This window comes from Dromiciops gliroides, chromosome 3, assembly GCF_019393635.1.
Source record: "Dromiciops gliroides isolate mDroGli1 chromosome 3, mDroGli1.pri, whole genome shotgun sequence".
Taxonomy (NCBI): domain Eukaryota; kingdom Metazoa; phylum Chordata; class Mammalia; order Microbiotheria; family Microbiotheriidae; genus Dromiciops; species Dromiciops gliroides.
The window spans coordinates 146,842,774-146,857,983 of record NC_057863.1 but is presented as its reverse complement, the minus strand read 5'-3'; the positions used below and the strand labels follow the sequence as shown (position 1 = coordinate 146,857,983).

At 37.3% G+C, this 15,210-nt stretch overlaps 1 non-coding gene and 2 pseudogenes across 1 annotated transcript; 2 read left to right on the top strand and 1 right to left on the bottom strand.

The window, feature by feature from the left end:
- Positions 1–6,735: 6,735 nt before the first annotated feature.
- LOC122747262 lies at positions 6,736–8,908 on the bottom strand (annotated as a pseudogene).
- On the top strand, positions 8,616–8,756 carry LOC122752026. The gene has a single exon (XR_006355832.1). It is a non-coding gene; the product is annotated as a U4 spliceosomal RNA (small nuclear RNA).
- Positions 8,909–13,900: 4,992 nt separating the features above from the next.
- LOC122745466 lies at positions 13,901–14,364 on the top strand (annotated as a pseudogene).
- The last annotated feature ends 846 nt before the right edge of the window (positions 14,365–15,210 follow it).

Sequence of the window (15,210 nt, the reverse complement as noted above, 5' to 3'; positions counted from 1 at the left end):
TTCAGAGGAAAAAATGGGACTTCAATGATAAAGAGGACTCTCAGGCATTTGTGATGAAAAGATGTGAAATGAATAGAAAATTTGACTTTCAAATGCAAGACCCTGGAGAATCATAAAAAGGTAAACAGGGAAAAGAAATCATGAGGAACATTAAAAGGTTAAACTGTTTACAGTCATAGATGAGAAAATAATACTTCCAACTCATAAGAACTTTTTTCAGTAAGGAATACACAGAGAACACAGTTCTGAAATGGATATGAAGAGATGGTATTTGTAAAGCATTTATTTTTTGTGTATCCTTGTCCTTTGTGGAGCAAACTAGGTGAGTTGTCTGGTGTCTGGGGCCAGATTTGGGCTCTGTATCCCCTGGGTCCAGGGCTGGTGCTTTGTCCACTGTGCCACCTAGCTAACCCATAATGACATCTTTAAAATGGGAGTGAGGGGGAGGAGGAATAGACTGGGGTATGGGGATGGGGAGAGGGGGAATGGGGAGAGGTAGTTCACATGGAGGAAATAAGAAAAAAAGCCTATGGAGGGGAGGGGAAGAGGGGGAAGGAGAGGGGGAGTAAGTGAACCTCGGTATCATCAGAATTGGCTCAAAGAGGGAATAACATATAAACTCAAGCAGGTACAGCACTATATTTTTGCTCTGAGGAAAAGTGGGAGAAGAAGGAGATGGGGGGAGTGGGGAGAAGAGGAGAAGGAGGGAAGGGAAGTTTTGGGGAGGGAGTTGTAAAAAACAAAACACTTTTGAGGAAGGTGAAGATGTTCCACATAACAGCACATATATGACATATATTGAATTGCTTGATTTCATAGGGAGAGTTGAGGAGGGACAGAGGAAGAAAAACTTAGAAAAGAGAATTAGCTCAAGGAGGGAATAACACACATACCCAATTGGGAAGAGTAATCTATTTAATCCTACAGGAAAGTAAGAGGGGAAGAGGATAAGGAAGGAAGGTGAATGAAGGGAGGTAGAGCAGGGGAGGCGACAGTCAGTAGCAAAACACTTTTGAGGAGGAAGAGAGCAAAATAAGATAGACAATAGAGTAAATATCATTGGAATGGAATGGGATGGAGGGAAATAGTTATGATGATTGACTAAAATGTCAAAACATATGGTACCTACTCTGCTGGGCTATTGTGAAGAAAATTCTCTGCCAACTTCAAGGTACTCTATAAAAATTATGATGAACAGGATGCTATCAGAAAAACCTGGAAAGACCCACATGGATTGAAGCAAAGAGAAATGTACTGTACACAAATAACAGTATTAGTGTAGATGATTTGCTGGTAAGCACATGGCTATTTTCAGCAAGGCAATGATCCAATATAACTCTGAAGAACTTATGAAAATTGCAGTCTATCTACAGAGAAAGAACTGATGGTATCTGAAAACAGACTGAAACATATTTATTTTATAATTCCTTAATCTGAAGTTTTGTTTTTATCTGTTTTCTTTCATAATCTAGATAATGTAGAGTTGTTTTCCATGACTATTTATGTATAATTTATGTTGAATTTTTTGAGTGGAAGTGGTAGGGGATGGAGGAAGAAAAGTTGGAACACAAAGTTTTTAAAAAAATGATTTCAAAATTGTCTTTTGCATGTAATTTGGAAAAGAAAAGTCTAAAAACAAAAACAAAATAACAACAAAAAAAGTAAGTAGCTTAGGTTTTCCATTGTTATATCCTAATCTGAATGTATATTAATTGGGAGTGCTGCTGTTTCAAATGATTTTTTTTCACTTAATTATGCAAGAAGGTTCTAGATATCCCATTGCATAATTATATAAAACAAAGTTTTAAGTTGCGGAAAACATTTTAAACTTCAGATATCGTTAACTTAAATATTGATATAAGATTTCATTTTAATTGTTTCTTTTCTTTTATAAAATTCTTAATTTTCTAATATTTAAGAGTATGCTATATTATTGTCTATGGGAGAGTTTTAATTTCATTCAATTCATACAAATAATGCATACAGTGTTAAAAAATTCACAGTGCCTCAGGAAGAGATACAGGAACATAAAGCATATAATTAATATATTGATTGGTCCCCCTTGAAAGAAGGGAACTGATCTTGATCATGAGGGTGAAATAGCCTTCTATCATTTCAGTGAATCTTTTCCCATAAAATTTTCCAGGACTCCTGAAAACTTGTGGTAGCACTTTCTGGTTTCAACTCACATCAGAAGATAAAGATAAACTTGCTTCTTGAGCTTATAAATCCCATTTAGACAGAGCAAAACAATTTGTGTAGCCTATTGGCCTGACTCACCCCAAATTGGAAACTACAATATAGTATGTCAAATGTTCTTTTTCTTCAAGAAGAGAAAAAAGGATCAGGAAATCTCCCTCTGGAAGGTTCAGTGTTTGAACTCTCAAATTCAGGAAGTCCTGAACTTGGGTTAACCACAAGGCAACTGTCAAAGCCGATTTTCTGGTTTCCTCAGTTAAGTATTAGGATTAGGACATGACTGTACTTAAAACTGTCTCTGATGAGTTGAGGAGAGAAAAATGTGGGGTTTGGGGGTCTTAATTTGTTTTAAGTGCTTGAAGAACATGAATTTTCTTAATATCACAATAATTGATATCCTAATTAATTATAAATGATAATGTGTTTTTGACTAAATCAAAATAGAGGAATTTCCAGTTGATGGGAGCCAAATCAAAAATATATTATCTGATCCAAGAGAAGATTCAGTGGGCAACAGGAAGATAGTATTAGTATTCTTTTTCTATTTCTATTTTTTTCTTGTCTTTTTTTTTTTTTTTTGGTGAGGCAATTGAGGTTGTGACTTGCCCAGGGTCACACAGCTAGTAAATGTTAAGTGTCTGAGGCCGGATTTGAACTCAGTTCCTCCTGACTCCAGGGCCAGTGCTCTATCCACTGCACCACCTAGCTGCCCCTACTAATCTAATTAAAAGAAAAAAAAAAAGAAACTGTCACCTTTCTTTCAAACTCTTGATGAGTCTCTATAAATATACACTCATTATCAGACACACACTCACCTTCAGATCACCATGTACTTGAATCACTTCCAAATTTATAAGATATGTCAAAACTCACAATAAATGGACCTTTCCTTAAATTGATCAATAGTATCTGCGTAAAACTATCAGCAAGCATTATCTGTAATGGGGATAAGTTATAAGTCTTCCAAGTAAGATCAGGGGTGAAGCAAGGATGCCCATTATGATCACTATTACTCAATATTGTACCAGAAATGGTAGCTGTAGCAAGAAGAGAAGGAAAATAAATCAAAGGAATTAAACAATAGGGAAATTAACACTTTTACAGATATATGATGGTATACTTACAAAATCATAGAGAATCAGTTGAAAACTAGCTGAAATAATTAACAACTCCAGCAAAAATGAAGACATAAAATGAACACATAATTCATTAGCATCTCTATATATTACTAACAAAGTCAAGCAGCAAGGCATAGAAAGAAATTCCATTTAAAATAACTGTCATGGTTGTTTTTGTTTTTTCTTTCAGTCATTTCAGTCATGTTTTATTCTATTACTCTGGGGTTTTCTTGGCAAAGATACTGAGTGGTTGTTATTTTCTTTTCTAGCTCATTTTATAAAAAGTAAACTGAGGGGAAAAAAGGGTTATGTGACTTGCAATGTGTCACACAATTCATCAGTGTTTGAAGCTAGATTTGAACAAAGGATGATGCGTTTTTGTGACTCCAGTTCTAGAACTTCATCACATCAACTGTGCCATCTAGTTGACCACATATGTTATCAAGTGCAGCAGTTATCTAATGGTATAGCAATAGTGTGGAGCGATATGGTGGACTCTAGTGTCCTTCATTTTCCTCAGAGTTGGGGTTGGTGCTCATTTGCCATGAACATCACTATTATATGAATCCATCTGCGCATCTCAAAGCTATCTGCTCAAGAGTCCAAATTACAACAGCTTCAATCAATGTACTACTCAATTTGTCTGTTGGTTTGAAGAGGAAATGAGAGAAATTTAAGGTATGTATTCTCTTTAATCCTGAAAATCCATAGACTCAACTTTACCTGGCACTTTATATCTCTCTTATTTTCTGAATTTCTATTCTGTCATAATCATTGAATTTTTATTATTTATTTGTGTTTGTTTTACCCCTCCATCTAAACTTTAGTTATAGAGATGATTTTTAACTATATTTATATCTGTTAGCATCTATCAAAGCAAACAGAATATTATATAACTCCACCAGATCTGATTTACTTTTTTCAATGCGAATGTTCTTTTGAACAATGAAGACAATAACCCCATATATAAATATAGGTGCAGTTGATGCCTTATTGGATGGAACATTGGCCCTGAAGTCAGGAAGACCAGAGTTCTAATCTGGCCTCAGACACTTACTGTGTGACCCTGGACAAGTTACTTAACCTCTTCTTGCCTTAATTCATTGGAGAAGGAAATGGCATACCACTGTAGTTTTCTCCCAAGAAAACCCCATGGACAATACAGTCTGTGGAATCATGAACGATCTGACATAACTGACTGACTAAACAACAGTAACAAAAACAAAGAGATATACATAATTATACACACACACATACATATATATATTCACATATATGTATATATACACACATATGGACATGTGCACATATACAGATAAATACAAACATACATATGTACATACATATCATACATGCATTTATATTGGGAGATAAGCAGTATTGGTTTTCCATGCAAGTGTGCATCATAGCAACTCCACTCCTATCTCCCAGGATCATCAACAACAGGAACTAAATTATATTGCAAATGACCAGGATCATTTAATATTGTACTCATGATATTATTTTGGATTGATTCATTAAGTGCTCACAATAATTACAATGATAACTTTTGCCTTAAAAGGTACTAAATCACTTCAAAAATGAAGCTATAATTCTACAAATGTGTACATGCTTTTGTCAAAGGGCAACATATATTTGCAACAAAATTGGGCAATTATTTACTGCTTAAGGCACATTTAAATATTTTTTAGTTCCAGCCACTTGGAAATAGAGATAGAACACCTCAAGAAAGGAAAAACTTAACAGAGAAATAGTGATTGTCTTAAAATATTTCCTGGACTGTAATGTAGAAATACACACACACACACACACACACACACACATATATACAATATACATCTATGCACATACCCATGTCTATATACACACATATATGTGTATGTATATATAATGAAGAGATATTATATCGTTTCATTTTAATACCAAAAGGAAAAATTAGAAGCAGTAAAATGAAACATCAAAGAAGCAAATATGATTCTTGTAGAAGACAGGCTTCCTAAAAACTTTAACTATCCAAAGGTTGAATGGACTGCCTCATTAGAGATTTTCAATAGGAATAAGAACTCCATGGGCTTATTCAGAAGTGAACCTTGGTCTAGTAAAGATTTGAATATATAGCCTCTGAGGTCTCTATCAGCTCTGAGATTCTATAGTTCTTTGATCTCCTGCCTCATTTCTTTTTTTTTTAATTTTTTTTTTTAGTGAGGCAATTGGGATTAAGTGACTTGCCCAGGGTCACACAGCTAGTAAGTGTTAAGTGTCTGAGGCCAGATTTAAACTCAGGTACTCCTGACTCCAGGGCCGGTGCTCTATCCACTGTGCCACCTAGCTGCCGCATGCCTCATTTCTTTTTGAGGGCTCAGCCATGAGCATCCATGAAGATCTATTTATCTATCATCTATCTATCTCATTATACTTACAAGTATTTATAAGTATATATTATATATATGTTTCTATATGTACATATATACGCATATGCATATATGCGTATATATGTATAAGTATTTGTTTGTAGATAGATACTGATATGCCGGGAACTAACTGACAATTTGTATGAGTATATTACTTTTCTTCACGATCAAAATTGAAAAATAGAGTCCAATGTTCTGCTAACCAATTTACTTGCAGGAATATACATTTGAGTTCATGTTGGGATAAAAGGTATTCAGTGAAAACTAGTACCTCTAATTTGAGAATTGCAAGGCCTATTTAGAGCTGCTTTACACCTTTTGTATCCATCTGATTCACCCAATACTCATTTGTGCCTCCAAAAAATCCTGTAGTATGTGCAGCAACCACAACCCTGTAAACCATTTTGGCAGATGGGGTAAATCAGGTTAAAGGTAACCAAGGGTTCTCAAAATTATTAGTGAGTTGGTGGGATGCTTACCCCAAGCATATGACAACTTTTCCTGGTGGAATGGATGGATGAGAACAATTTGTTTCGACAGTCATGAAGACAGCTGAAGCAGGTGCTATGGAGTACTAAGAGCTTGGTTAGACACACCAATGTCATCCACTGCAACTGGAGCCATCACCAGTTTTCTTGACTTTTATCTTGTCACTGGACTCTGATGACTATTTTCCAAAAGATTTATTTACTCAGTAATAGGTTGGTCAGTCACTGACTGGAAATAAAAAACAAACAAATGAAAAACCACTTTTATGGTAATTAAAAACACTTCATAAAAATTTATTGTAGCATGAGATACCATTGCAAGTCAGATTTTGTTGTAAATGTTCTAAATCTTTTAAGAGGATCAGTTCATAAGACCTAAAGCCTATTCTGTATTAGCTATCTGGATCTCTCTTAAGCTCTTGGAAAACTGCAGAAAGGCACTTAAAAGTTATTTCTTTAATATATGGGATTCTCACTTCTTCTTGCTGATAAGATACTACTGTAGTCAGCTTGTACTTTTCATTCCAGATCATCACAGTGCTGAGAAGTTTCACTGATGGCCTGCCTATCTCTAGTTTCAATATTCCTAATCAGGAGTATTCTCTTTGAATGAGTGTCAACCAAAAGGTGTGGATCAATGTTGGTTTCTCTCAGATTCAGGAAAGAAAAATTCAGAAGAGGCAGAGCAATTCTGCTCTCCTCTCCCTCCATCAGTTTCCATTAGGGAGCAATCTCAATATCAATAGCCATCTTGATATTCAGCTAATCCTAATATTCATGAAGCTGGTGAGTCATTTCTTCTTTCATGTTCTGGATTTCATCCTCCGGGCTGCAGACAGTGTCTTGGTAGTTAGGAACTTCAGCTTCAAGGGCATAGTTCTCCATTTCACGCATCTGGCATTTGGGGGATTCATTAGTTCCTTTAAGTGCATCCATCTTGCAGGCGAGGGACTGTATCTGTCATTGGTATTCATTAGATTCTTGTTTAGCCTGGCATCATTGTTTCTATTAGCAGCTTCAGAGAGATCAACAAACTTGGACTTGTACCATTCCTCAGCTTCCTGATGGTTCTTGGCAGCCATACTTTCATACTGCTAAGGGACATCGCCCAGGGCTACAGTGAGGTGGGGCTTGGCAACATCCACATTGATCTGAATTTGTTGTTTTTGAATATGGGCCTGCAATTTTGGGATTTCCTTATCTTTAATTTTCTTCAAGAAAGCAATATCTGGGGCAGCTAGGTGGCGCAGTGGATAGAGCACCGGCCCTGGATTCAGGAGGACCTGGGTTCGGATCCTGCCTCAGACCCTTGACACTTACTAGCTGTGTGACCCTCGGCAAGTCACTTAACCCCAATTGCCTCACAAAAAAAAAAAAAAAAAAAAAAAAAAGCAATATCTTCTTTCAGGGATTCAATTTTAAGCTCTGGGTCTAGACATGCTAAGGAAGTGTAATCAACATCCTGTCTGAAAGACTGCAAGGTGCTCTCAGGTTCCTTTCTATGTAGCATCTCCTCTTGCAGCTTCTCAGAGCTGCATGACGTCCTACACCAGGTTGTCTCACTCCACCTCCACCTGGGCCTTGTTGTTGGTGACCTGGTGCATATCCCAGATCATCTGCTATATCTAATCCTCCTACAGGTCCCCCAGCCATGACCTGCCCTGACCTTTGGGCTACTCCAACTTGGCCAGCAAGACCTTGTTCTGCTGCTCCAGAAAATGCACCTTGTCAATGCAGTTAGTGAAGCATTCATTCAGCTCCTGCAATTCTACTTTCTCATTGGTGTGAATTTTCTTGAACTCCATGTTGATGGCATTAGCCAGGGAGAAGTCCATTGAGTCCTGGAGCAGCCTCACCCTGGGGATCTGGGCACTGCTCCTCAGGTGCCCACTGCTGAGGAGCATGTGTGATATGCAGTGCCCAGGAGAGGAAGAATACATGCTGCAGGTGGTATAGCTGGTCAAGGTCACATAGCTGCAATTGGAGCTGGGCCACCTACGATAAGTGAGGATGAGGATACTGACCAGGTAGACATAGCTGGAGGGCTGCTGAGGCTAGTAAGCAGTATCTGTTGAGTGGAGGGAGATCTATGAGGAGAGGGACAAGGGTGGCAGTGCTGGCTGCAGCTAGGAATAAAGACCTGGATGACTGGAGAAGCAGAGACTCTGATGACTCTAGGAGAGAGGCTGATAACTTCATGCAACTCTTCCTCACTTAAATCCAATTTATTCACACACATTTACAGACATCTCTACTGCAAATGTTCTTATGGATTATTTGTGCCCAACTTATGGTAGAGTCTCACAGGCTTATATTGGTCTGGTGAGCCACATTCAGACACACTGTACCTTATCTCCAACATGTCATTTTGGTCCTTTTTGAAAATGAAGGACAACAATAGCGTTGAGCAGTGGCAATATTGTAACCAATGAGGTTTAACCAAGGCATGATTATTGCTAATTGAAAACATTTCCCAATACCCCATGATGATGACATCAAATATAGTCAGCATTGGCAATTTTTGATAGTCTCTATGGAGACTGAATTTTTAAAAAGAAAAAGAAAGTGAAGGACAAGAGCCAACCAACTTGGGGTGAGATGTCCCTTGGCAGGGGTAGTGGTATAGTTTGAGGGACGGCAAATGCAATGTTTGGCCAGGCTTCGCTCTCACAGAAAGTTGGGAGCCACTCATAGCCAGAATTTCCTGATGCTATGAGATACAGGCTATAGAGAGATTCCCCAACAATTTATAACATTAGCTCTTCGCCTGTTCCATCTCATTGCCCAACTATTTTAGGCTTTTTATATGGAAGATATAAAATTGATGAGTCATAGCAATTGGAGTTGTCTATTCTGGTGCAGATTGGGGAAAATAATTTACATGGAGTCACATGAGACTGTCAGAAGGAATTTAGAAAGAATTTCCAGGAATTATGGAATCATGGGCAAGAAAATGAAGATTATAGATACAGCTGTGCTATTTGTAGCACTGCTTCCATGTGAATACAGGATCTTTTGGAAAGAATAAAGACCTGCTTAAGAGAATGGTATCTGAGAGCAGGATTTGGCTATCTCATCACTTGTCTTAAAATATGTTTACTTAGCTTGGGATGGAGTATAGCTAATGTGCACTAGTAAAAAAAAAATATATATATATATATATATATATATATGTACATTATAAGGGCCAAATTTAGTATGAGAAGAGTTAATTGGGCATCTCGCCTTAATATTGGGGTAAGAAAAGAAACAGCCTCTTTTAAAAACACAAAACACAGATTTATTAATGGTAACAAGTTTAAAACACAAGCGAGATTAATATAACTAGAAACAATGTATCAATGTCTGGTTTAAAAAGACCCCAGGCACCCGAACCTGCCTCCAGCCCAGCTATCTCCAAAGCTAGCTCTGCCTAAAAAAAAATAAAACACAAACTCACCATATCTGAAATCTGTAGCTATTAGCTATAGTCTCTTCTGTTTATCTCCTAAGGTCAAACACCAGCAGCTCCTCTAATTGTCTGCCTTCCTTCCTTCCCTGTTTCCCTAAGAACCCTCTCTAACTGCCTCTTTAACTGTCTCCAACTGAATCTAACTGACCCCCCCAAAGGAAGGGAAAGGGGCGGTTCTTAGCCATACTGAGTCTCCAATTGGCTCAGCACACCCACATGAGCTGTTCCCATTATAATTCGGCCAGACCCACCTGGGCGTGGGGAAGCTATTATAGGAGCAATTAGTTACTTAGTTTCAATAAATGTTCCCTGTGATCACAGTTCCTCTTGTTTGTTCAATTATCTCCCAAAGTAAACACATAAGCTTCCATTTTTTTTTCAGTCTGACCATAATAAAGCAAAGATAGGGTTATAAAAACCCCAAATCACAATTAATTCCTTACAACATACATATAGATAGATAGATAGATAGATAGATAGATAGATAGATAGATAGATAGATAGATAGATAGATAGATAGATATAGATAGATAGATATATATTTGTTTTCAGTTCTGCAAATCTAATCAAGAAACTTTTAAATTGAAAAGGGAGGGGGGAAGATGAAATTGCTCACATATAAAAAGAAGGCTATATATCACAGAAAGTAAGCATGACATAGGAAGAAAAATAATAACATAGATGTCCAGTAATTCACAGGAGAAAAAATCCAAGAAAGGTACCAAGGAGAAAACACATGCTATCAGATGTCTACACAAATTCACAAAATATGATTAATAACAGCAAAGTAGGGATTCTCACACAAATTTAACTTTACATGTATCACTGAGATTGATCGGGAATTTGTCTCTGAAAGATCATACTTTACTCATAATGAAAAGGAGGTTCGAGGGGCATAGTGTAGTATTTTAAATTAATAAACTATAAAAATTAAATTATCAGTTATGCAACACTTATCATTGTACTAAGTACTGTGCTATACAGATGAAATAATGCAATAATCTTTCAAGGAAGAATGAGAGAGTATTTTGGGGAAAGGTCAAAAGAGAGAAAAACAGAAATGATACTGTGCTAGAAAAAATTACAGGGCACCTGGACAGAAAGACAAAAGTAAACACATCACAAGACTGCTAGAAAAGCATTACATAGTTATAATGGGAGACTTCGATTATCTGAACATCTGCAAGGACACTCTTTGGGAAATGCTGAATAGCTTAATAAACTCACCCTTGATGGGTGAATTTATTGGCTTAGGGGGAAATAATCTTTTTTAATAGCCATATAATTTATTTGCCCTATTACAGATAATAAAAATGCAGATAAACATTTAAGCAAGATGGAGAAGATTGTGATGGGGTTTGGAGGCAGTTATCTGTTTCTCTTTTTCTACTCTCTTTAAAACCAGCCTGAGGTTTGGCTTTTGAAGAGAAAAAACTGTGATTTAAACTAAGAAATTTCCCCATTCTTCAGCACCGAGGAAACAGAAAAAAGTAAGGTGCTATTAAGTAGGTTATGATCCTATGCTTTCTAAATGTTATAATTGCAGTACATGTCTTGTCAAATCCAGTGAACTTCAGCTATCTGCCTCACTCCTCAAACCCTTCTTTCACTCTCATATGCCTCACTATCATTCACCCCTCCTTAAATCTCTTTTCAAGGCCTGTCAATTTCATCTTTGTACCACCATTCCCATATCTCTCCTCTAACCCTGCTTCCACTCTGGTGCAGCTCCTCATTGCCTTATGCCTAAACTATTGTTAATATCCTTCTGGTTGGTCAGCTTTCCATGAGCTTCTCACCAATCTATTCTGTTCTCTATTCAGTGACCAAAGTGATTTTCCTAAAAAGTAATTTTAACCATGTCAACCTCTCCCTAATAATAAACTCCAGTTGATCCCTATCATTTCTGGGAATAAATGTATAGTACTATGTTTAGTGTTCAAGGCCATTCATAACCTGTTCGCTTCTCTACTGTTTTCTATCTTAAACCCCACTCAAGTCGTCTTATATCTAATAAAACTGACCACTTACTGTTCTTTAAACAAGACACTTTATTTATCACTCCAGACGTTTTCACTACCTGTCCCCCATTCTGGGAATTACCTTCGTCCTCATCTCAATCTCTTGACCTCTCTGTCTTCTTTCAAGTCCCAGGCAGAATCCTACCTTTTATGTGGAACTTTTCCCAGTATTTCTTCCTTCTGTTGATTACTTCATTTTTGTCCTATTTAGAGCTTAATTGAATGTAGTTGTTTGTTGTCTCCCCTATTAGACTGTGAGCTCTTCTGGGGTAGGGACTTTTTTCTTTCTTCCTATGTAAGCTCCCTTCCCCCACCCCCACCCCCCAGCACTTATCATAGTGCCTTGTTTACAACAAAGTCTTAACAAATTGCTTCTTTATTGACTGTACTCTCTACTCCCTATGCTCATCTGCTTGTGGCTCACTTTCACTTGTCTCCCCTATCTGGTGCCCCCAGACTAAACAATTTAAGAAAATTCCTCAGGAAGACACAGAGTTGTTTTTTTTTTCTTTTTTTTCTGAATGGCTGAGAAACATTTAGCTCAAAGATCCAGGAAGGTCTTTGTGATCTTGTGGAAGTCTTTGAAAACCACACTGACATATTGCTACAATAATCTATTTAACAAATTTGGAGTTTTTCTTCTTCACAAAATGTCCATTTTAGGTATTGTTGGATGAAGTAAATTGAGACAGGATTAGGAATATACTTTCATTCTAATAAAAATTTTAATTGCAATAAGAGGCTAATAAATGTTCCAGGAGATGATTGATGATGGATAGATAGACAGACAGAAAGACAGACAGATAGATAGATAGACAGACAGATGATAGCTAGGCAGACAGACATACAGATAGCTAGAACAAATATTAAGTATCTGTTATGTGCCAGGCACCTAGCTAAACTCATGTAAAGCAGTAAACATGGTTTCTATCTTCATGGAACTCACATTATAAAGGGACACTAGAAAAGACATGGGGATGCTAAGTGGCACTTTATAGACAAAGTCAGGAAATGAGGGAGGTTCAGATTAAAGTAAAGTGAAAGCTCACTTATTAGAGCCTTAAGTGTTTCAGGGCACAGAATCCAAGGGAAATAGGTTGTAATGATGGCTGCAGTGGTAACAGTATAGTATGATAATTTATGGAATGACTTTCCTTGTCTATATGGCAGTTTTCTATTTATGCTAGAAGCAGAATGAGAAAGTTAAAGAGTTTGAAAGTTTAGAACATTTCTTTGTGCACCAATACACTTAAAATTTAGATATTAACAAAATGTTTGCAGTTTTCAAACAGGACATTTACTTTGTAACTGATGAAACAATATTAATATTTTTTCCCTTCTTTCCAATGAGCAAGTATTTATTCTCTCCCTCCAATGACTTCCCTTATTGCAAAAAATAATAATAACAATAATTTTCAAGACATATGAAGAGTTACATAAAACAAATTCCACATAAGCTATATTCAGAATTTCTTTTTAAAAATTAATTTAGTATTCCTCAAAACTAATTAAAAAAACTAAATCATTGTTCCATATAACTGTTTTAAAATGTTCCTCTGTTGTTAGTACCCAGACAGCACCAATGAAGGGAATTGATGCCCTTGGGCTACACCAAACAGCTGGCCTTTAGGGGACTAGCAGCTGCCATCTACAGCTGTGAAAACAGATGAATGTCTACTAGTCAGCCTGCTCCAACTGTTAGAAGGAACAAGTATTATAGAAGTCAGAATTCATCTCTCTTTCTCTGTTAGCAAGAACCACAATCTTATTATATATGTAACAATAAATCAAAGAATGTTAAGGAGACTGTTATGCTCCAAATGTATTAATTACTGGAGCTCTGAGGATCTTGGCATTTGGGAAAGTGGAGTAATGGAAAATACTATGCCTATTGAAGTAAGTCCTAGTACATAGACACATGTTAGTCATGTTATATAGAGGTAGAAATCAATCCAAATAGTATTTATTAACTAGCAATCATATGCAAGACAGTGTTGCTGATAATGGAAATGTATGACCGAGACAAAAATTGACCTCTTGCCTTAAAGTAGGGTATTGCATTGAATGTCATGGCTGGTCTAGATTTTAATATGCAATTCAGCTCAGGTGAGATGCATGGAGAATAAAAATTACATAGAATATCATGAAAAGAGTAGGCATTGAGCATATAGCCTCTTCAAGGAGGCCGGGGTGTATAAGAACTGAGGAGCAGATGGCGAGCCAGGTGAAGGACAAGGAGGCTTTTCAGAGACTCAGCTTCCTCTACCAAGCTATCCACTGCATCCTAGCCCATAATGCTGATAATCAGGAGCTGGCAAGGTTTTACTGCCACATGGAGAGAACCATTGAGAAGCAGCTCATCCTGTGACAGGACCCCTTGGTGAAGAGGACCCTCTGTCATGGCTGCTCCTCTCTCCTCATCCACGGTGTGACTGCACCCAGTGGCAGAGGCTTTGCCTAGGCCAGTGCTAGATAGTATAGACTTGTTTAACATGCCATCAAAGCCACAGATTTCTCAATGACCCCAGACACCAGCTTTGGGGGGACCGACCTGAGGCCTGGCTGGTGAACTAGGTGGACCCCAAATTGCCTAGGTCTGTAGCACACACAAGTCATCTAGTCTCAGCCCAGCCTTCTGAGGAAAAATTACAACATTAAGACCTCAAAATTCAATGACTTCAAAGGCTTAGGAAACATGAGCTGACATTCAGATAAAGTAGTCAAATAAAGTTTTGTCCTGCCTCTTAAAAAAAATAAATAAAAAAGAATATCATGAACATTTCTAGTCCAGTAAAATATTTTTAAAAAATCTATCAAGGGGCAGCTAGGTGGCATAGTGGATAGAGCACCAGCTCTAGAGTCAGGAGGACCTGAGTTCAAATCTGGCCTCAGACACTTAACACTTACTAGCTGTGTGACCCTGGGTAAGTCACTTAACCCCAATTGCCTCACTAAAAAACAAAACAAAAAAACAACAAAAAAAAAACCCTATCAAAATGAAATAATAGAATGTTAATCTAATTATCAATAGTAACCCCAAAGACAAACTACTTAAACCTTTCTAAAAGTGGAATCAGATATATTATTAATCAACACCTTTCCTAATATATGAGAGTCTCCCCATACCCTTTGCATAAAGGAAGGCATGCATGTTGTCTAGAAAAGAGAAGTTATGTAAAGTGGCAAAAAAGGACTTCTCAGGTAATGGCAAACATGCTCTTTTCTCTTGTCCTATTCTAGGCTAATCATATTAAAATTTCCTTGCTTTCTGTTCAGATCCTCTCTCAGAATTCAAAGTCTGGGAAGTGGACCAAGATGATGGAGAAAAAGGCTGGGACTCATTTGAGCTTTCCTAAATAACCCACCAAATTTCTTTAAATCATGGCTCAAAATGAATTCTGGAGTGGCAGAATCCAAAAGAGGACAGGGTAAAACAATTTTTCAGTCCAAGATAACTTACAAAATTGGCAGGAAATGTCTATCACACCCAGGTAAGACTGGAGCACAGTCCAGCATGGGCTC